The 23258-nt window shown below is 43.9% G+C and overlaps 6 non-coding genes across 6 annotated transcripts; all 6 read right to left on the reverse strand.

Annotated features, from left to right (window-relative positions):
* Positions 1-206: 206 nt before the first annotated feature.
* On the reverse strand, positions 207-279 carry trnav-cac (transfer RNA valine (anticodon CAC)). Its single transcript has one exon. It is a non-coding gene; the product is annotated as a tRNA-Val (tRNA).
* Positions 280-3675: 3396 nt separating this feature from the next.
* On the reverse strand, positions 3676-3748 carry trnav-cac (transfer RNA valine (anticodon CAC)). Its single transcript has one exon. It is a non-coding gene; the product is annotated as a tRNA-Val (tRNA).
* A 6865-nt stretch (positions 3749-10613) lies between these two features.
* trnav-cac (transfer RNA valine (anticodon CAC)) lies at positions 10614-10686 on the reverse strand. The gene has a single exon. It is a non-coding gene; the product is annotated as a tRNA-Val (tRNA).
* Positions 10687-14084: 3398 nt separating this feature from the next.
* On the reverse strand, positions 14085-14157 carry trnav-aac (transfer RNA valine (anticodon AAC)). The gene has a single exon. It is a non-coding gene; the product is annotated as a tRNA-Val (tRNA).
* A 3406-nt stretch (positions 14158-17563) lies between these two features.
* Positions 17564-17636, reverse strand: trnav-cac (transfer RNA valine (anticodon CAC)). The gene has a single exon. It is a non-coding gene; the product is annotated as a tRNA-Val (tRNA).
* A 3379-nt stretch (positions 17637-21015) lies between these two features.
* On the reverse strand, positions 21016-21088 carry trnav-cac (transfer RNA valine (anticodon CAC)). The gene has a single exon. It is a non-coding gene; the product is annotated as a tRNA-Val (tRNA).
* Between the last annotated feature and the right edge of the window lie 2170 nt (positions 21089-23258).

Here is a 23258-nt window from a genome sequence, read left to right on the forward strand (position 1 = left end):
TTTCTATTCTAATCTGAGCCAAATAAAGTGTCACTGCTCGGTTTTGAGGAACTTTCTGCAGCATCAGGACTAGAAAGAGGAGCGAGTGCAAGGCATTGTGCACACAATGTGCAAGAGAAAGAGAGCTTTGAGAAATTGTGTTGTGTTCATGGGGAATGTCAATGATTGCATATTTCTTGCGAAGATGTTTGGGTTGGTTTTGAAAATGTTTCTGCCCAGTTTCGAACTGGGGACTTTTTGCGTGTGAGGCAAACGTGATCACCACTACACTACAGAAATTCAACACAGTTACGGCGCTGAGGAAGCTGCAAGTATTGTTAAACTGTACAGTCTTAATCGATTTGTGCTGCTTGTTTCATTGAAATGCAATTCCACTGTGACATTTCGCAAGGCTGCAGAGGTATTGACCCAGCCATGGACGATCAGCAGTGCACAACACATCGCCAGTCCATTCAGGCCATCGTACCATTGCCAGTTTTTTGAAAGACTTGCCATTTGGGCCCACTTCCTTAGCTCTGCTTTTCTTTGCCTCTCCTTTCATGCAATTATCCAATTCCCTTTTTTTTAAACTCTACCTTAAGAAACTAAGTTTGTAAGAGGTGCGGCAGCTGCTGCAGTGTTAATGCACAGTGTGCCATCATTGACAAAGATTCCCTTCCCCAACCACACCAAGACATCCACTTGGGATTCTTGCCAACTTCTGGATTTCATTTCTCATTATTTACTGATTGCACTGACACATATTTGTGTTTTTAAACTCTTTATTTTGATCAAATGAGTCCTTATTTTGCTGAGTTGCTACATACAATGTGATTACCCTCGCAGTAGAATGCATAACAGAGGCAGTTATATAATGGGGGCGAAGCTTCACTGCAGCTATATCATGTGCTGGTTGGACCCCACTGCATAGTCTGGGCATGCCAATTTATGTAGTATACAAATTGGCCTTGGTATACAGGGCAGTTCAGATCCAGCAGAATGCTTGCAGAGTTCAAATGGTTAGATTAGGAAGCCATGTCCCCTCTTCCACAGAGACAGCTGTTGGTTTCCACCTGGTGCCTCACTTGTTTCTGAATTTCAAGGTGTAGAATGAAATCAAGCAACGTAACCCAAGTTTGCAATGCATTCCACGCAATCATCAAACACATCATTCCTGTCTTCCTCACCTTAGCTGCACAGCCCTCGAAACGTTGCAATCCATGTAACACAGTATTTGTTCCAGGTTTAGGCTTTCAGCCGTATTATAATAATATCTGTGCCCTCATCTTGAAATGAGATTCTCAGCAATATCCAACACAAATTGAATTGCATAGATGACAGGCAAATATAGGAAAACAGGTCAGTATGCAACACAATTCCATGGTGCCCATTTTCAGATGCACAATAGTCATCTTTTCCAGCAAATGAAAGAATTTTTCAGTGAATCATTTGCAAAGTCAGAGTTAATGGCATTTGTGCTTTTCTTTCTTCTTGTTTTCAAACATACTGGCGCCTAAATCCAATTCATGTATACTCATGTTTATTGAGGAGACCAAACGCAGACTGGGTGACCGCTTTGCGGAATACGTCGGCTCAGTCCGCAAGCAGGACCCTGAGCTTCCGGTTGCTTGCCATTTCAAGACTGCCCACTGCTCTCATGCTCACATCTCTATCCTGGGATTGCCTCAGTGTTCCAGTGAACATCAACACAAGCTCGAAAAACAGCATCCCGTTGACCGATTAGTTTAGTTTGGTGATACAGCAGTGAAACAGGCCCTTCGGCCCACCGAGTCTGTGCTGACCATCGACCACCCATTTATACTAATCCGACACGAATTCCATATTCCTACCACATCCCCACCTTCCCTATATTTCCCCACCACCTCCCTATACGAGGGGCAATTTATAATGGCCAATTAACCTATCAAGCAGCCAGTCTTTGGCATGTGGGAGGAAACCGGAGCACCCAGAGGAATCCCACGCAGACACAGGGAGAACTTGCAAAAACCACGCAGGCAGTGCCCAGAATTGAAAGCGGGTCGCTGGAGCTGTGAGGCTGCGGTGTGAACCACTGCACACGAGAGCGTGCCGGACTGAATATTGAGTTCAATAATTCCAGAGCATGACGGTGCCCCCATTTTACTTTCATTTTTTGTTATTTTTCATTTTTACATTTTTTACATTTTTTTGTATGTTTATTTTATTTCATCTTAGTTTGTTCAGTTTGCTTACCCACTGTTTTTTTTCCTGTTTGTACTTGCTGCTGTTCAATTTTCAGTCCATTAACAGTCCTCTCTGGACTAATGCTTTGTCTTTCAACACACCATTAACATATTGTTTGCCTTTGCTCCATGACCTTCTGGTCAGCTATTCTGTGGCCTTGTCCAATCTACACCTTCTCCTTTGTTATCTCTTGCTCCACCCCCGCTTTACTTGCTTCTAACCTTTGACATTTCTAATATTTGCCAGTTCTGAAGAAGGGTCACTGAGCCGAAATGTTAACTCTGCTTCTGTCTCCACAGATGCTGCCAGTCGTGCTGAGTATTTCCAGAATTTCTTGTTTTTATTTCAGATTTCCAGCATCCACAGTATTTTGCTTTTATTCAATTATATTCTTCCTCGGTTCAATATGAAGGAGCGCTTTGATATTGAGCGGAGCCGCAGTGCATCTCATTTTCAACGCCACCTTGTTAGTGTTCCTGTAACTTGCCGAATGAAGAACAAAATAAAATGATAATTTGGCAGGTCTGCCTGTTTCCTTAGCTTCAGTTACAGAATCAGCTGTGTCCGTCTTTAAGGGAGGCAAAGTACTCCCAGCGGCTCTGCGTGACGCTGAATAGTTATGTTAATCTGCATCAATAAATCCAGGTATGTCTCTGTTACTGACTGAACAAAACGCTAATAAATCTGTGAGCGACTGTCATAACTTAAATAACTTTTTCCCCTCTGCGTGTCATGAACCTTTACCCCTTGTCATAATTGCGGCTGCATGTTAAGAGCTGGGTTATCAAGGTGCTTAAGACACCAAGAATCTGCTGCAGCAGTGGTTAAATTGAAAAGGATTTTTGCCCCTTTTACACAAGAAGAAATGTTCAGGAGGAGCAATTTCCCCCAACTTGTTTCCACCGGAGATTCATCATTGCAACTCAAAGAACGTTTCAGTCACTTGGGTGTTCTTGAAGAGCTGCTCGGAGGTTCAGTGACCCGGATATCATGTGCCTACGTTTTGCTGAGCCGCTGCTTGGTTTATGGGGAGATTTGGCCCGGGTTGTGCTATATTACCTCCCCGAGATGGCCAGTAACCTGTTGATTGAGGCAGCAGACGCCACTTGCTGCTGACAGCGAGTAATTGGACAGTGCGGGTCAAAATATTGCAGCGTGCCCCTGTCTCAACGACTGTGGAGCTGGTGAAAGTGAATTGCTGATGTGCTTTTGCCTCGTCTGAAATGAGACTAAGATTCGCTGTGACTGAGCAAGCTCGTGTTGCAGGTTTCTATTCTAATCTGAGCCAAATAAAGTGTCACTGCTCGGTTTTGAGGAACTTTCTGCAGCATCAGGACTAGAAAGAGGAGCGAGTGCAAGGCATTGTGCACACAATGTGCAAGAGAAAGAGAGCTTTGAGAAATTGTGTTGTGTTCATGGGGAATGTCAATGATTGCATATTTCTTGCGAAGATGTTTGGGTTGGTTTTGAAAATGTTTCTGCCCAGTTTCGAACTGGGGACTTTTTGCGTGTGAGGCAAACGTGATCACCACTACACTACAGAAATTCAACACAGTTACAGCGCTGAGGAAGCTGCAAGTATTGTTAAACTGTACAGTCTTAATCGATTTGTGCTGCTTGTTTCATTGAAATGCAATTCCACTGTGACATTTCGCAAGGCTGCAGAGGTATTGACCCAGCCATGGACGATCAGCAGTGCACAACACATCGCCAGTCCATTCAGGCCATCGTACCATTGCCAGTTTTTTGAAAGACTTGCCATTTGGGCCCACTTCCTTAGCTCTGCTTTTCTTTGCCTCTCCTTTCATGCAATTATCCAATTCCCTTTTTTTTAAACTCTACCTTAAGAAACTAAGTTTGTAAGAGGTGCGGCAGCTGCTGCAGTGTTAATGCACAGTGTGCCATCATTGACAAAGATTCCCTTCCCCAACCACACCAAGACATCCACTTGGGATTCTTGCCAACTTCTGGATTTCATTTCTCATTATGTACTGATTGCACTGACACATATTTGTGTTTTTAAACTCTTTATTTTGATCAAATGAGTCCTTATTTTGCTGAGTTGCTACATACAATGTGATTACCCTCGCAGTAGAATGCATAACAGAGGCAGTTATATAATGGGGGCGAAGCTTCACTGCAGCTATATCATGTGCTGGTTGGACCCCACTGCATAGTCTGGGCATGCCAATTTATGTAGTATACAAATTGGCCTTGGTATACAGGGCAGTTCAGATCCAGCAGAATGTTTGCAGAGTTCAAATGGTTAGATTAGGAAGCCATGTCCCCTCTTCCACAGAGACAGCTGTTGGTTTCCACCTGGTGCCTCACTTGTTTCTGAATTTCAAGGTGTAGAATGAAATCAAGCAACGTAACCCAAGTTTGCAATGCATTCCACGCAATCATCAAACACATCATTCCTGTCTTCCTCACCTTAGCTGCACAGCCCTCGAAACGTTGCAATCCATGTAACACAGTATTTGTTCCAGGTTTAGGCTTTCAGCCGTATTATAATAATATCTGTGCCCTCATCTTGAAATGAGATTCTCAGCAATATCCAACACAAATTGAATTGCATAGATGACAGGCAAATATAGGAAAACAGGTCAGTATGCAACACAATTCCATGGTGCCCATTTTCAGATGCACAATAGTCATCTTTTCCAGCAAATGAAAGAATTTTTCAGTGAATCATTTGCAAAGTCAGAGTTAATGGCATTTGTGCTTTTCTTTCTTCTTGTTTTCAAACATACTGGCGCCTAAATCCAATTCATGTATACTCATGTTTATTGAGGAGACCAAACGCAGACTGGGTGACCGCTTTGCGGAATACGTCGGCTCAGTCCGCAAGCAGGACCCTGAGCTTCCGGTTGCTTGCCATTTCAAGACTGCCCACTGCTCTCATGCTCACATCTCTATCCTGGGATTGCCTCAGTGTTCCAGTGAACATCAACACAAGCTCGAAAAACAGCATCCCGTTGACCGATTAGTTTAGTTTGGTGATACAGCAGTGAAACAGGCCCTTCGGCCCACCGAGTCTGTGCTGACCATCGACCACCCATTTATACTAATCCGACACGAATTCCATATTCCTACCACATCCCCACCTTCCCTATATTTCCCCACCACCTCCCTATACGAGGGGCAATTTATAATGGCCAATTAACCTATCAAGCAGCCAGTCTTTGGCATGTGGGAGGAAACCGGAGCACCCAGAGGAATCCCACGCAGACACAGGGAGAACTTGCAAAAACCACGCAGGCAGTGCCCAGAATTGAAAGCGGGTCGCTGGAGCTGTGAGGCTGCGGTGTGAACCACTGCACACGAGAGCGTGCCGGACTGAATATTGAGTTCAATAATTCCAGAGCATGACGGGGCCCCCATTTTACTTTCATTTTTTGTTATTTTTCATTTTTACATTTTTTACATTTTTTTGTATGTTTATTTTATTTCATCTTAGTTTGTTCAGTTTGCTTACCCACTGTTTTTTTTCCTGTTTGTACTTGCTGCTGTTCAATTTTCAGTCCATTAACAGTCCTCTCTGGACTAATGCTTTGTCTTTCAACACACCATTAACATATTGTTTGCCTTTGCTCCATGACCTTCTGGTCAGCTATTCTGTGGCCTTGTCCAATCTACACCTTCTCCTTTGTTATCTCTTGCTCCACCCCCGCTTTACTTGCTTCTAACCTTTGACATTTCTAATATTTGCCAGTTCTGAAGAAGGGTCACTGAGCCGAAATGTTAACTCTGCTTCTGTCTCCACAGATGCTGCCAGTCGTGCTGAGTATTTCCAGAATTTCTTGTTTTTATTTCAGATTTCCAGCATCCACAGTATTTTGCTTTTATTCAATTATATTCTTCCTCGGTTCAATATGAAGGAGCGCTTTGATATTGAGCGGAGCCGCAGTGCATCTCATTTTCAACGCCACCTTGTTAGTGTTCCTGTAACTTGCCGAATGAAGAACAAAATAAAATGATAATTTGGCAGGTCTGCCTGTTTCCTTAGCTTCAGTTACAGAATCAGCTGTGTCCGTCTTTAAGGGAGGCAAAGTACTCCCAGCGGCTCTGCGTGACGCTGAATAGTTATGTTAATCTGCATCAATAAATCCAGGTATGTCTCTGTTACTGACTGAACAAAACGCTAATAAATCTGTGAGCGACTGTCATAACTTAAATAACTTTTTCCCCTCTGCGTGTCATGAACCTTTACCCCTTGTCATAATTGCGGCTGCATGTTAAGAGCTGGGTTATCAAGGTGCTTAAGACACCAAGAATCTGCTGCAGCAGTGGTTAAATTGAAAAGGATTTTTGCCCCTTTTACACAAGAAGAAATGTTCAGGAGGAGCAATTTCCCCCAACTTGTTTCCACCGGAGATTCATCATTGCAACTCAAAGAAAGTTTCAGTCACTTGGGTGTTCTTGAAGAGCTGCTCGGAGGTTCAGTGACCCGGATATCATGTGCCTACGTTTTGCTGAGCCGCTGCTTGGTTTATGGGGAGATTTGGCCCGGGTTGTGCTATATTACCTCCCCGAGATGGCCAGTAACCTGTTGATTGAGGCAGCAGACGCCACTTGCTGCTGACAGCGAGTAATTGGACAGTGCGGGTCAAAATATTGCAGCGTGCCCCTGTCTCAACGACTGTGGAGCTGGTGAAAGTGAATTGCTGATGTGCTTTTGCCTCGTCTGAAATGAGACTAAGATTCGCTGTGACTGAGCAAGCTCGTGTTGCAGGTTTCTATTCTAATCTGAGCCAAATAAAGTGTCACTGCTCGGTTTTGAGGAACTTTCTGCAGCATCAGGACTAGAAAGAGGAGCGAGTGCAAGGCATTGTGCACACAATGTGCAAGAGAAAGAGAGCTTTGAGAAATTGTGTTGTGTTCATGGGGAATGTCAATGATTGCATATTTCTTGCGAAGATGTTTGGGTTGGTTTTGAAAATGTTTCTGCCTATTTTCGAACTGGGGACTTTTTGCGTGTGAGGCAAACGTGATCACCACTACACTACAGAAATTCAACACAGTTACAGCGCTGAGGAAGCTGCAAGTATTGTTAAACTGTACAGTCTTAATCGATTTGTGCTGCTTGTTTCATTGAAATGCAATTCCACTGTGACATTTCGCAAGGCTGCAGAGGTATTGACCCAGCCATGGACGATCAGCAGTGCACAACACATCGCCAGTCCATTCAGGCCATCGTACCATTGCCAGTTTTTTGAAAGACTTGCCATTTGGGCCCACTTCCTTAGCTCTGCTTTTCTTTGCCTCTCCTTTCATGCAATTATCCAATTCCCTTTTTTTTAAACTCTACCTTAAGAAACTAAGTTTGTAAGAGGTGCGGCAGCTGCTGCAGTGTTAATGCACAGTGTGCCATCATTGACAAAGATTCCCTTCCCCAACCACACCAAGACATCCACTTGGGATTCTTGCCAACTTCTGGATTTCATTTCTCATTATTTACTGATTGCACTGACACATATTTGTGTTTTTAAACTCTTTATTTTGATCAAATGAGTCCTTATTTTGCTGAGTTGCTACATACAATGTGATTACCCTCGCAGTAGAATGCATAACAGAGGCAGTTATATAATGGGGGCGAAGCTTCACTGCAGCTATATCATGTGCTGGTTGGACCCCACTGCATAGTCTGGGCATGCCAATTTATGTAGTATACAAATTGGCCTTGGTATACAGGGCAGTTCAGATCCAGCAGAATGTTTGCAGAGTTCAAATGGTTAGATTAGGAAGCCATGTCCCCTCTTCCACAGAGACAGCTGTTGGTTTCCACCTGGTGCCTCACTTGTTTCTGAATTTCAAGGTGTAGAATGAAATCAAGCAACGTAACCCAAGTTTGCAATGCATTCCACGCAATCATCAAACACATCATTCCTGTCTTCCTCACCTTAGCTGCACAGCCCTCGAAACGTTGCAATCCATGTAACACAGTATTTGTTCCAGGTTTAGGCTTTCAGCCGTATTATAATAATATCTGTGCCCTCATCTTGAAATGAGATTCTCAGCAATATCCAACACAAATTGAATTGCATAGATGACAGGCAAATATAGGAAAACAGGTCAGTATGCAACATAATTCCATGGTGCCCATTTTCAGATGCACAATAGTCATCTTTTCCAGCAAATGAAAGAATTTTTCAGTGAATCATTTGCAAAGTCAGAGTTAATGGCATTTGTGCTTTTCTTTCTTCTTGTTTTCAAACATACTGGCGCCTAAATCCAATTCATGTATACTCATGTTTATTGAGGAGACCAAACGCAGACTGGGTGACCGCTTTGCGGAATACGTCGGCTCAGTCCGCAAGCAGGACCCTGAGCTTCCGGTTGCTTGCCATTTCAAGACTGCCCACTGCTCTCATGCTCACATCTCTATCCTGGGATTGCCTCAGTGTTCCAGTGAACATCAACACAAGCTCGAAAAACAGCATCCCGTTGACCGATTAGTTTAGTTTGGTGATACAGCAGTGAAACAGGCCCTTCGGCCCACCGAGTCTGTGCTGACCATCGACCACCCATTTATACTAATCCGACACGAATTCCATATTCCTACCACATCCCCACCTTCCCTATATTTCCCCACCACCTCCCTATACGAGGGGCAATTTATAATGGCCAATTAACCTATCAAGCAGCCAGTCTTTGGCATGTGGGAGGAAACCGGAGCACCCAGAGGAATCCCACGCAGACACAGGGAGAACTTGCAAAAACCACGCAGGCAGTGCCCAGAATTGAAAGCGGGTCGCTGGAGCTGTGAGGCTGCGGTGTGAACCACTGCACACGAGAGCGTGCCGGACTGAATATTGAGTTCAATAATTCCAGAGCATGACGGGGCCCCCATTTTACTTTCATTTTTTGTTATTTTTCATTTTTACATTTTTTACATTTTTTTGTATGTTTATTTTATTTCATCTTAGTTTGTTCAGTTTGCTTACCCACTGTTTTTTTTCCTGTTTGTACTTGCTGCTGTTCAATTTTCAGTCCATTAACAGTCCTCTCTGTACTAATGCTTTGTCTTTCAACACACCATTAACATATTGTTTGCCTTTGCTCCATGACCTTCTGGTCAGCTATTCTGTGGCCTTGTCCAATCTACACCTTCTCCTTTGTTATCTCTTGCTCCACCCCCGCTTTACTTGCTTCTAACCTTTGACATTTCTAATATTTGCCAGTTCTGAAGAAGGGTCACTGAGCCGAAATGTTAACTCTGCTTCTGTCTCCACAGATGCTGCCAGTCGTGCTGAGTATTTCCAGAATTTCTTGTTTTTATTTCAGATTTCCAGCATCCACAGTATTTTGCTTTTATTCAATTATATTCTTCCTCGGTTCAATATGAAGGAGCGCTTTGATATTGAGCGGAGCCGCAGTGCATCTCATTTTCAACGCCACCTTGTTAGTGTTCCTGTAACTTGCCGAATGAAGAACAAAATAAAATGATAATTTGGCAGGTCTGCCTGTTTCCTTAGCTTCAGTTACAGAATCAGCTCTGTCCGTCTTTAAGGGAGGCAAAGTACTCCCAGCGGCTCTGCGTGACGCTGAATAGTTATGTTAATCTGCATCAATAAATCCAGGTATGTCTCTGTTACTGACTGAACAAAACGCTAATAAATCTGTGAGCGACTGTCATAACTTAAATACCTTTTTCCCCTCTGCGTGTCATGAACCTTTACCCCTTGTCATAATTGCGGCTGCATGTTAAGAGCTGGGTTATCAAGGTGCTTAAGACACCAAGAATCTGCTGCAGCAGTGGTTAAATTGAAAAGGATTTTTGCCCCTTTTACACAAGAAGAAATGTTCAGGAGGAGCAATTTCCCCCAACTTGTTTCCACCGGAGATTCATCATTGCAACTCAAAGAAAGTTTCAGTCACTTGGGTGTTCTTGAAGAGCTGCTCGGAGGTTCAGTGACCCGGATATCATGTGCCTACGTTTTGCTGAGCCGCTGCTTGGTTTATGGGGAGATTTGGCCCGGGTTGTGCTATATTACCTCCCCGAGATGGCCAGTAACCTGTTGATTGAGGCAGCAGACGCCACTTGCTGCTGACAGCGAGTAATTGGACAGTGCGGGTCAAAATATTGCAGCGTGCCCCTGTCTCAACGACTGTGGAGCTGGTGAAAGTGAATTGCTGATGTGCTTTTGCCTCGTCTGAAATGAGACTAAGATTCGCTGTGACTGAGCAAGCTCGTGTTGCAGGTTTCTATTCTAATCTAAGCCAAATAAAGTGTCACTGCTCGGTTTTGAGGAACTTTCTGCAGCATCAGGACTAGAAAGAGGAGCGAGTGCAAGGCATTGTGCACACAATGTGCAAGACAAAGAGAGCTTTGAGAAATTGTGTTGTGTTCATGGGGAATGTCAATGATTGCATATTTCTTGCGAAGATGTTTGGGTTGGTTTTGAAAATGTTTCTGCCCAGTTTCGAACTGGGGACTTTTTGCGTGTGAGGCAAACGTGATCACCACTACACTACAGAAACTCAACACAGTTGCAGCGCTGAGGAAGCTGCAAGTATTGTTAAACTGTACAGTCTTAATCGATTTGTGCTGCTTGTTTCATTGAAATGCAATTCCACTGTGACATTTCGCAAGGCTGCAGAGGTATTGACCCAGCCATGGACGATCAGCAGTGCACAACACATCGCCAGTCCATTCAGGCCATCGTACCATTGCCAGTTTTTTGAAAGACTTGCCATTTGGGCCCACTTCCTTAGCTCTGCTTTTCTTTGCCTCTCCTTTCATGCAATTATCCAATTCCCTTTTTTTAAAACTCTACCTTAAGAAACTAAGTTTGTAAGAGGTGCGGCAGCTGCTGCAGTGTTAATGCACAGTGTGCCATCATTGACAAAGATTCCCTTCCCCAACCACACCAAGACATCCACTTGGGATTCTTGCCAACTTCTGGATTTCATTTCTCATTATTTACTGATTGCACTGACACATATTTGTGTTTTTAAACTCTTTATTTTGATCAAATGAGTCCTTATTTTGCTGAGTTGCTACATACAATGTGATTACCCTCGCAGTAGAATGCATAACAGAGGCAGTTATATAATGGGGGCGAAGCTTCACTGCAGCTATATCATGTGCTGGTTGGACCCCACTGCATAGTCTGGGCATGACAATTTATGTAGTATACAAATTGGCCTTGGTATACAGGGCAGTTCAGATCCAGCAGAATGTTTGCAGAGTTCAAATGGTTAGATTAGGAAGCCATGTCCCCTCTTCCACAGAGACAGCTGTTGGTTTCCACCTGGTGCCTCACTTGTTTCTGAATTTCAAGGTGTAGAATGAAATCAAGCAACGTAACCCAAGTTTGCAATGCATTCCACGCAATCATCAAACACATCATTCCTGTCTTCCTCACCTTAGCTGCACAGCCCTCGATAAGTTGCAATCCATGTAACACAGGATTTGTTCCAGGTTTAGGCTTTCAGTAGGATTATAATAATATCTGTGCCCTCATCTTGAAATGAGATTCTCAGCAATATCCAACACAAATTGAATTGCACAGATGACAGGCAAATATAAGAAAACAGGTCAGTATGCAACACAATCCCATGGTGCCCATTTTCAGATGCACAATAGTCATCTTTTCCAGCAAAGGAATGAATTTTTCAGTGAATCATTTGCAAAGTCAGAGTTAATGGCATTTGTGCTTTTCTTTCTTCTTGTTTTGCAACATACTGGCGCCTAAATCCAATTCATGTATATTCATGTTTATTGGGGAGACCAAACGCAGACTGGGTGACCGCTTTGCGGAAGACATCGGCTCAGTCCGCAAGCAGGACCCTGAGCTTCCGGTTGCTTGCCATTTCAAGACTGCCCACTGCTCTCATGCTCACATCTCTATCCTGGGATTGCCTCAGTGTTCCAGTGAACATCAACACAAGCTCGAAAAACAGCATCCCGTTGACCGATTAGTTTAGTTTGGTGATGCAGCAGTGAAACAGGCCCTTCGGCCCACCGAGTCTGTGCTGACCATCGACCACCCATTTATACTAATCCGACACGAATTCCATATTCCTACCACATCCCCACCTTCCCTATATTTCCCTACCACCTCCCTATACGAGGGGCAATTTATAATGGCCAATTAACCTATCAAGCAGCCAGTCTTTGGCATGTGGGAGGAAACCGGAGCACCCAGAGGAATCCCACGCAGACACAGGGAGAACTTGCAAACACCACGCAGGCAGTGCCCAGACTTGAAAGCGGGTCGCTGGAGCTGTGAGGCTGCGGTGTGAACCACTGCACACGAGAGCGTGCCGGACTGAATATTGAGTTCAATAATTCCAGAGCATGACGGGGCCCCCATTTTACTTTCATTTTTTGTTATTTTTCATTTTTACATTTTTTACATTTTTTTGTATGTTTATTTTATTTCATCTTAGTTTGTTCAGTTTGCTTACCCACTGTTTTTTTTTCCTGTTTGTACTTGCTGCTGTTCAATTTTCAGTCCATTAACAGTCCTCTCTGTACTAATGCTTTGTCTTTCAACACACCATTAACATATTGTTTGCCTTTGCTCCATGACCTTCTGGTCAGCTATTCTGTGGCCTTGTCCAATCTACACCTTCTCCTTTGTTATCTCTTGCTCCACCCCCGCTTTACTTGCTTCTAACCTTTGACGTTTCTAATATTTGCCAGTTCTGAAGAAGGGTCACTGAGCCGAAATGTTAACTCTGCTTCTGTCTCCACAGATGCTGCCAGTCGTGCTGAGTATTTCCAGAATTTCTTGTTTTTTTTTCAGATTTCCAGCATCCACAGTATTTTGCTTTTATTCATGTATATTCTTCCTCGGTTCAATATGAAGGAGCGCTTTGATATTGAGCGGAGCCGCAGTGCATCTCATTTTCAACGCCACCTTGTTAGTGTTCCTGTTACTTGCCGAATGAAGAACAAAATAAAATGATAATTTGGCAGGTCTGCCTGTTTCCTTAGCTTCAGTTACAGAATCAGCTGTGTCCGTCTTGAAGGGAGGCAAAGTACTCCTAGCGGCTCTGCGTGACGCTGAATAGTTATGTTAATCTGCATCAATAAATCCAGGTATGTCTCTGTTACTGACTGAACAAAACGCTATTAAATCTGTGAGCGACTGTCATAACTTAAATAAATTTTCCCCCTCTGCGTGTCATGAACCTTTACCCCTTGTCATAATTGCGGCTGCATGTTAAGAGCTGGGTTATCAAGGTGCTTCAGACACCAAGAATCTGCTGCAGCAGTGGTTAAATTGAAAAGGATTTTTTGCCCCTTTTCACCAAGAAGAAATGTTCAGGAGGAGCAATTTCCCCCAACTTGTTTCCACCGGAGATTCATCATTGCAACTCAAAGAAAGTTTCAGTCACTTGGCTGTTCTGTCAGAGCTGCTCGGAGGTTCAGAGACCCGGATATCATGTGCCTACGTTTTGCTGAGCCGGTGCTTGGTTTCTGGAGAGATTTGGCCCGGGTTGTGCTATTTTACCTCCCCGAGATGGCCAATAACCTGTTGATTGAGGCAGCAGACGCCACTTGCTGCTGACAGCGAGTAATTGGACAGTGCGGGTCAAAATATTGCAGCGTGCCCCTGTCTCAACGACTGTGGAGCTGGTGAAAGTGAATTGCTGATGTGCTTTTGCCTCGTCTGAAATGAGACAAAGATTCGCTGATACTTCGCAAGCTCGTGTTGCAGGTTTCTATTCTAATCTGAGCCAAATAAAGTGTCACTGCTCGGTTTTGAGGAACTTTCTGCAGCATCAGGACTAGAAAGAGGAGCGAGTGCAAGGCATTGTGCACACAATGTGCAAGAGAAAGAGAGCTTTGAGAAATTGTGTTGTGTTCATGGGGAATGTCAATGATTGCATATTTCTTGCGAAGATGTTAGGGTTGGTTTTGAAAATGTTTCTGCCCAGTTTCGAACTGGGGACCTTTTGCGTGTTAGGCAAACGTGATCACCACTACACTACAGAAACTCAACACAGTTGCAGCGCTGAGGAAGCTGCAAGTATTGTTAAACTGTACAGTCTTAATCGATTTGTGCTGCTTGTTTCATTGAAATGCAATTCCACTGTGACATTTCGCAAGGCTGCAGAGGTATTGACCCAGCCATGGACGATCAGCAGTGCACAACACATCGCCAGTCCATTCAGTCCATCGTACCATTGCCAGTTTTTTGAAAGACTTGCCATTTGGGCCCACTTCCTTAGCTCTGCTTTTCTTTGCCTCTCCTTTCATGCAATTATCCAATTCCCTTTTTTTTTAAACTCTACCTTAAGAAACTAAGTTTGTAAGAGGTGCAGCAGCTGCTGCAGTGTTAATGCACAGTGTGCCATCATTGACAAAGATTCCTTCCCCAACCACACCAAGACATCCACTTGGGATTCTTGCCAACTTCTGGATTTCATTTCTCATTATTTACTGATTGCACTGACACATATTTGTGTTTTAAACTCTTTATTTTGATCAAATGAGTCCTTATTTTGCTGAGTTGCTACATACAATGTGATTACCCTCGCAGTAGAATGCGTAACAGAGGCAGTTATATAATGGGGGCGAAGCTTCACTGCAGCTATATCATGTCATGGTTGGACCCCACCTGGAGTCCTCTGCATAGTCTGGGCATGACAATTTATATAGCATACAAATTGGCCTTGGTATACAGGGCAGTTCAGATCCAGCAGAATGTTTGCAGAGTTCAAATGGTTAGATTAGGAAGCCATGTCCCCTCTTCCACAGAGACAGCTGTTGGTTTCCACCTGGTGCCTCACTTGTTTCTGAATTTCAAGGTGTAGAATGAAATCAAGCAACGTAACCCAAGTTTGCAATGCATTCCACGCAATCATCAAACACATCATTCCTGTCTTCCTCACCTTAGCTGCACAGCCCTCGAAACGTTGCAATCCATGTAACACAGTATTTGTTCCAGGTTTAGGCTTTCAGTAGGATTCTAATAATATCTGTGCCCTCATCTTGAAATGAGATTCTCAGCAATATCCAACACAAATTGAATTGTATAGATGACAGGCAAATATAAGAAAACAGGTCAGTCTGCAACACAATTCCATGGTGCCCATTTTCAGATGCACAATAGTCATCTTTTCCAGCAAATGAAAGAATTTTTCAGTGAATCATTTGCAAAGTCAGAGTTAATGGCATTTGTGCTTTTCTTTCTTCTTGTTTTGCAACATACTGGCGCCTAAATCCAATTCATGTATATTCATGTTTATTGGGGAGACCAAACGCAGACTGGGTGACCGCTTTGCGGAAGACGTCGGCTCAGTCCGCAAGCAGGACCCTGAGCTTCCGGTTGCTTGCCATTTCAAGACTGCCCACTGCTCTCATGCTCACATCTCTATCCTGGGATTGCCTCAGTGTTCCAGTGAACATCAACACAAGCTCGAAAAACAGCATCCCGTTGACCGATTAGTTTAGTTTGGTGATGCAGCAGTGAAACAGGCCCTTCGGCCCACCGAGTCTGTGCTGACCATCGACCACCCATTTATACTAATCCGACACGAATTCCATATTCCTACCACATCCCCACCTTCCCTATATTTCCCTACCACCTCCCTATACGAGGGGCAATTTATAATGGCCAATTAACCTATCAAGCAGCCAGTCTTTGGCATGTGGGAGGAAACCGGAGCACCCAGAGGAATCCCACGCAGACACAGGGAGAACTTGCAAACACCACGCAGGCAGTGCCCAGAATTGAAAGCGGGTCGCTGGAGCTGTGAGGCTGCGGTGTGAACCACTGCATACGAGAGCGTGCCGGACTGAATATTGAGTTCAATAATTCCAGAGCATGACGGGGCCCCCATTTTACTTTCATTTTTTGTTATTTTTCATTTTTACATTTTTTACATTTTTTTGTATGTTTATTTTATTTCATCTTAGTTTGTTCAGTTTGCTTACCCACTTTTTTTTTTCCTGTTTGTACTTGCTGCTGTTCAATTTTCAGTCCATTAACAGTCCTCTCTGTACTAATGCTTTGTCTTTCAACACACCATTAACATATTGTTTGCCTTTGCTCCATGACCTTCTGGTCAGCTATTCTGTGGCCTTGTCCAATCTACACCTTCTCCTTTGTTATCTCTTGCTCCACCCCCGCTTTACTTGCTTCTAACCTTTGACGTTTCTAATATTTGCCAGTTCTGAAGAAGGGTCACTGAGCCGAAATGTTAACTCTGCTTCTGTCTCCACAGATGCTGCCAGTCGTGCTGAGTATTTCCAGAATTTCTTGTTTTTTTTTCAGATTTCCAGCATCCACAGTATTTTGCTTTTATTCATGTATATTCTTCCTCGGTTCAATATGAAGGAGCGCTTTGATATTGAGCGGAGCCGCAGTGCATCTCATTTTCAACGCCACCTTGTTAGTGTTCCTGTTACTTGCCGAATGAAGAACAAAATAAAATGATAATTTGGCAGGTCTGCCTGTTTCCTTAGCTTCAGTTACAGAATCAGCTGTGTCCGTCTTGAAGGGAGGCAAAGTACTCCTAGCGGCTCTGCGTGACGCTGAATAGTTATGTTAATCTGCATCAATAAATCCAGGTATGTCTCTGTTACTGACTGAACAAAACGCTATTAAATCTGTGAGCGACTGTCATAACTTAAATAAATTTTCCCCCTCTGCGTGTCATGAACCTTTACCCCTTGTCATAATTGCGGCTGCATGTTAAGAGCTGGGTTATCAAGGTGCTTAAGACACCAAGAATCTGCTGCAGCAGTGGTTAAATTGAAAAGGATTTTTGCCCCTTTTACACAAGAAGAAATGTTCAGGAGGAGCAATTTCCCCCAACTTGTTTCCACCGGAGATTCATCATTGCAACGCAAAGAAAGTTTCAGTCACTTGGGTGTTCTGTCAGAGCTGCTCGGAGGTTCAGTGACCCGGATATCATGTGCCTACGTTTTGCTGAGCCGGTGCTTGGTTTCTGGGGAGATTTGGCCCGGGTTGTGCTATTTTACCTCCCCGAGATGGCCAGTAACCTGTTGATTGAGGCAGCAGACGCCACTTGCTGCTGACAGCGAGTAATTGGACAGTGCGGGTCAAAATATTGCAGCGTGCCCCTGTCTCAACGACTGTGGAGCTGGTGAAAGTGAATTGCTGATGTGCTTTTGCCTCGTCTGAAATGAGACTAAGATTCGCTGTGACTTAGCAAGCTCGTGTTGCAGGTTTCTATTCTAATCTGAGCCAAATAAAGTGTCACTGCTCGGTTTTGAGGAACTTTCTGCAGCATCAGGACTAGAAAGAGGAGCGAGTGCAAGGCATTGTGCACACAATGTGCAAGAGAAAGAGAGCTTTGAGAAATTGTGTTGTGTTAATGGGGAATGTCAATGATTGCACATTTCTTGCGAAGATGTTCGGGTTGGTTTTGAAAATGTTTCTGCCCAGTTTCGAACTGGGGACCTTTTGCGTGTGAGGCAAACGTGATCACCACTACACTACAGAAACTCAACACAGTTGCAGAGCTGAGGAAGCTACAAGTATTGTTAAACTGTACAGTCTTAATCGATTTGTGCTGCTTGTTTCATTGAAATGCAATTCCACTGTGACATTTCGCAAGGCTGCAGAGGTATTGACCCAGCCATGGACGATCAGCAGTGCACAACACATCGCCAGTCCATTCAGGCCATCGTACCATTGCCAGTTTTTTGAAAGACTTGCCATTTGGGCCCACTTCCTTAGCTCTGCTTTTCTTTGCCTCTCCTTTCATGCAATTATCCAATTCCCTTTTTTTTAAACTCTACCTTAAGAAACTAAGTTTGTAAGAGGTGCAGCAGCTGCTGCAGTGTTAATGCACAGTGTGCCATCATTGACAAAGATTCCCTTCCCCAACCACACCAAGACATCCACTTGGGATTCTTGCCAACTTCTGGATTTCATTTCTCATTATTTACTGATTGCACTGACACATATTTGTGTTTTTAAACTCTTTATTTTGATCAAATGAGTCCTTATTTTGCTGAGTTGCTACATACAATGTGATTACCCTCGCAGTAGAATGCATAACAGAGGCAGTTATATAATGGGGGCGAAGCTTCACTGCAGCTATATAATGTCCTGGTTGGACCCCACTGCATAGTCTGGGCATGCCAATTTATATAGTATACAAATTGGCCTTGGTATACAGGGCAGTTCAGATCCAGCAGAATGTTTGCAGAGTTCAAATGGTTAGATTAGGAAGCCATGTCCCCTCTTCCACAGAGACAGCTGTTGGTTTCCACCTGGTGCCTCACTTGTTTCTGAATTTCAAGGTGTAGAATGAAATCAAGCAACGTAACCCAAGTTTGCAATGCATTCCACGCAATCATCAAACACATCATTCCTGTCTTCCTCACCTTAGCTGCACAGCCCTCGATAAGTTGCAATCCATGTAACACAGGATTTGTTCCAGGTTTAGGCTTTCAGTAGGATTATAATAATATCTGTGCCCTCATCTTGAAATGAGATTCTCAGCAATATCCAACACAAATTGAATTGCACAGATGACAGGCAAATATAAGAAAACAGGTCAGTATGCAACACAATCCCATGGTGCCCATTTTCAGATGCACAATAGTCATCTTTTCCAGCAAAGGAAAGAATTTTTCAGTGAATCATTTGCATTTGTGCTTTTCTTTCTTCTTGTTTTGCAACGTACTGGCGCCTAAATCCAATTCATGTATATTCATGGTTATTGGGGAGACCAAACGCAGACTGGGTGACCGCTTTGCGGAAGACATCGGCTCAGTCCGCAAGCAGGACCCTGAGCTTCCGGTTGCTTGCCATTTCAAGACTGCCCACTGCTCTCATGCTCACATCTCTATCCTGGGATTGCCTCAGTGTTCCAGTGAACATCAACACAAGCTCGAAAAACAGCATCCCGTTGACCGATTAGTTTAGTTTGGTGATGCAGCAGTGAAACAGGCCCTTCGGCCCACCGAGTCTGTGCTGACCATCGACCACCCATTTATACTAATCCGACACGAATTCCATATTCCTACCACATCCCCACCTTCCCTATATTTCCCTACCACCTCCCTATACGAGGGGCAATTTATAATGGCCAATTAACCTATCAAGCAGCCAGTCTTTGGCATGTGGGAGGAAACCGGAGCACCCAGAGGAATCCCACGCAGACACAGGGAGAACTTGCAAACACCACGCAGGCAGTGCCCAGAATTGAAAGCGGGTCGCTGGAGCTGTGAGGCTGCGGTGTGAACCACTGCACACGAGAGCGTGCCGGACTGAATATTGAGTTCAATAATTCCAGAGCATGACGGGGCCCCCATTTTACTTTCATTTTTTGTTATTTTTCATTTTTACATTTTTTACATTTTTTTGTATGTTTATTTTATTTCATCTTAGTTTGTTCAGTTTGCTTACCCACTGTTTTTTTTCCTGTTTGTACTTGCTGCTGTTCAATTTTCAGTCCATTAACAGTCCTCTCTGTACTAATGCTTTGTCTTTCAACACACCATTAACATATTGTTTGCCTTTGCTCCATGACCTTCTGGTCAGCTATTCTGTGGCCTTGTCCAATCTACACCTTCTCCTTTGTTATCTCTTGCTCCACCCCCGCTTTACTTGCTTCTAACCTTTGACGTTTCTAATATTTGCCAGTTCTGAAGAAGGGTCACTGAGCCGAAATGTTAACTCTGCTTCTGTCTCCACAGATGCTGCCAGTCGTGCTGAGTATTTCCAGAATTTCTTGTTTTTTTTTCAGATTTCCAGCATCCACAGTATTTTGCTTTTATTCATGTATATTCTTCCTCGGTTCAATATGAAGGAGCGCTTTGATATTGAGCGGAGCCGCAGTGCATCTCATTTTCAACGCCACCTTGTTAGTGTTCCTGTTACTTGCCGAATGAAGAACAAAATAAAATGATAATTTGGCAGGTCTGCCTGTTTCCTTAGCTTCAGTTACAGAATCAGCTGTGTCCGTCTTGAAGGGAGGCAAAGTACTCCTAGCGGCTCTGCGTGACGCTGAATAGTTATGTTAATCTGCATCAATAAATCCAGGTATGTCTCTGTTACTGACTGAACAAAACGCTATTAAATCTGTGAGCGACTGTCATAACTTAAATAAATTTTCCCCCTCTGCGTGTCATGAACCTTTACCCCTTGTCATAATTGCGGCTGCATGTTAAGAGCTGGGTTATCAAGGTGCTTCAGACACCAAGAATCTGCTGCAGCAGTGGTTAAATTGAAAAGGATTTTTTGCCCCTTTTCACCAAGAAGAAATGTTCAGGAGGAGCAATTTCCCCCAACTTGTTTCCACCGGAGATTCATCATTGCAACTCAAAGAAAGTTTCAGTCACTTGGCTGTTCTGTCAGAGCTGCTCGGAGGTTCAGTGACCCGGATATCATGTGCCTACGTTTTGCTGAGCCGGTGCTTGGTTTCTGGGGAGATTTGGCCCGGGTTGTGCTATTTTACCTCCCCGAGATGGCCAGTAACCTGTTGATTGAGGCAGCAGACGCCACTTGCTGCTGACAGCGAGTAATTGGACAGTGCGGGTCAAAATATTGCAGCGTGCCCCTGTCTCAACGACTGTGGAGCTGGTGAAAGTGAATTGCTGATGTGCTTTTGCCTCGTCTGAAATGAGACTAAGATTCGCTGTGACTTAGCAAGCTCGTGTTGCAGGTTTCTATTCTAATCTGAGCCAAATAAAGTGTCACTGCTCGGTTTTGAGGAACTTTCTGCAGCATCAGGACTAGAAAGAGGAGCGAGTGCAAGGCATTGTGCACACAATGTGCAAGAGAAAGAGAGCTTTGAGAAATTGTGTTGTGTTCATGGGGAATGTCAATGATTGCATATTTCTTGCGAAGATGTTCGGGTTGGTTTTGAAAATGTTTCTGCCCAGTTTCGAACTGGGGACCTTTTGCGTGTGAGGCAAACGTGATCACCACTACACTACAGAAACTCAACACAGTTACAGCGCTGAGGAAGCTGCAAGTATTGTTAAACTGTACAGTCTTAATCGATTTGTGCTGCTTGTTTCATTGAAATGCAATTCCACTGTGACATTTCGCAAGGCTGCAGAGGTATTGACCCAGCCATGGACGATCAGCAGTGCACAACACATCGCCAGTCCATTCAGGCCATCGTACCATTGCCAGTTTTTTGAAAGACTTGCCATTTGGGCCCACTTCCTTAGCTCTGCTTTTCTTTGCCTCTCCTTTCATGCAATTATCCAATTCCCTTTTTTTTAAACTCTACCTTAAGAAACTAAGTTTGTAAGAGGTGCAGCGGCTGCTGCAGTGTTAATGCACAGTGTGCCATCATTGACAAAGATTCCCTTCCCCAACCACACCAAGACATCCACTTGGGATTCTTGCCAACTTCTGGATTTCATTTCTCATTATTTACTGATTGCACTGACACATATTTGTGTTTTTAAACTCTTTATTTTGATCAAATGAGTCCTTATTTTGCTGAGTTGCTACATACAATGTGATTACCCTCGCAGTAGAATGCATAACAGAGGCAGTTATATAATGGGGGCGAAGCTTCACTGCAGCTATATAATGTCCTGGTTGGACCCCACTGCATAGTCTGGGCATGCCAATTTATATAGTATACAAATTGGCCTTGGTATACAGGGCAGTTCAGATCCAGCAGAATGTTTGCAGAGTTCAAATGGTTAGATTAGGAAGCCATGTCCCCTCTTCCACAGAGACAGCTGTTGGTTTCCACCTGGTGCCTCACTTGTTTCTGAATTTCAAGGTGTAGAATGAAATCAAGCAACGTAACCCAAGTTTGCAATGCATTCCACGCAATCATCAAACACATCATTCCTGTCTTCCTCACCTTAGCTGCACAGCCCTCGATAAGTTGCAATCCATGTAACACAGGATTTGTTCCAGGTTTAGGCTTTCAGTAGGATTATAATAATATCTGTGCCCTCATCTTGAAATGAGATTCTCAGCAATATCCAACACAAATTGAATTGCACAGATGACAGGCAAATATAAGAAAACAGGTCAGTATGCAACACAATCCCATGGTGCCCATTTTCAGATGCACAATAGTCATCCTTTCCAGCAAATGAAAGAATTTTTCAGTGAATCATTTGCAAAGTCAGAGTTAATGGCATTTGTGCTTTTCTTTCTTCTTGTTTTGCAACATACTGGCGCCTAAATCCAATTCATGTATATTCATGTTTATTGGGGAGACCAAACGCAGACTGGGTGACCGCTTTGCGGAAGACATCGGCTCAGTCCGCAAGCAGGACCCTGAGCTTCCGGTTGCTTGCCATTTCAAGACTGCCCACTGCTCTCATGCTCACATCTCTATCCTGGGATTGCCTCAGTGTTCCAGTGAACATCAACACAAGCTCGAAAAACAGCATCCCGTTGACCGATTAGTTTAGTTTGGTGATGCAGCAGTGAAACAGGCCCTTCGGCCCACCGAGTCTGTGCTGACCATCGACCACCCATTTATACTAATCCGACACGAATTCCATATTCCTACCACATCCCCACCTTCCCTATATTTCCCTACCACCTCCCTATACGAGGGGCAATTTATAATGGCCAATTAACCTATCAAGCAGCCAGTCTTTGGCATGTGGGAGGAAACCGGAGCACCCAGAGGAATCCCACGCAGACACAGGGAGAACTTGCAAACACCACGCAGGCAGTGCCCAGAATTGAAAGCGGGTCGCTGGAGCTGTGAGGCTGCGGTGTGAACCACTGCACACGAGAGCGTGCCGGACTGAATATTGAGTTCAATAATTCCAGAGCATGACGGGGCCCCCATTTTACTTTCATTTTTTGTTATTTTTCATTTTTACATTTTTTACATTTTTTTGTATGTTTATTTTATTTCATCTTAGTTTGTTCAGTTTGCTTACCCACTGTTTTTTTTTCCTGTTTGTACTTGCTGCTGTTCAATTTTCAGTCCATTAACAGTCCTCTCTGTACTAATGCTTTGTCTTTCAACACACCATTAACATATTGTTTGCCTTTGCTCCATGACCTTCTGGTCAGCTATTCTGTGGCCTTGTCCAATCTACACCTTCTCCTTTGTTATCTCTTGCTCCACCCCCGCTTTACTTGCTTCTAACCTTTGACGTTTCTAATATTTGCCAG

The sequence above is a fragment of the Heterodontus francisci genome, chromosome 22 (genome assembly GCF_036365525.1).
Source record: "Heterodontus francisci isolate sHetFra1 chromosome 22, sHetFra1.hap1, whole genome shotgun sequence".
Classification (NCBI taxonomy): domain Eukaryota; kingdom Metazoa; phylum Chordata; class Chondrichthyes; order Heterodontiformes; family Heterodontidae; genus Heterodontus; species Heterodontus francisci.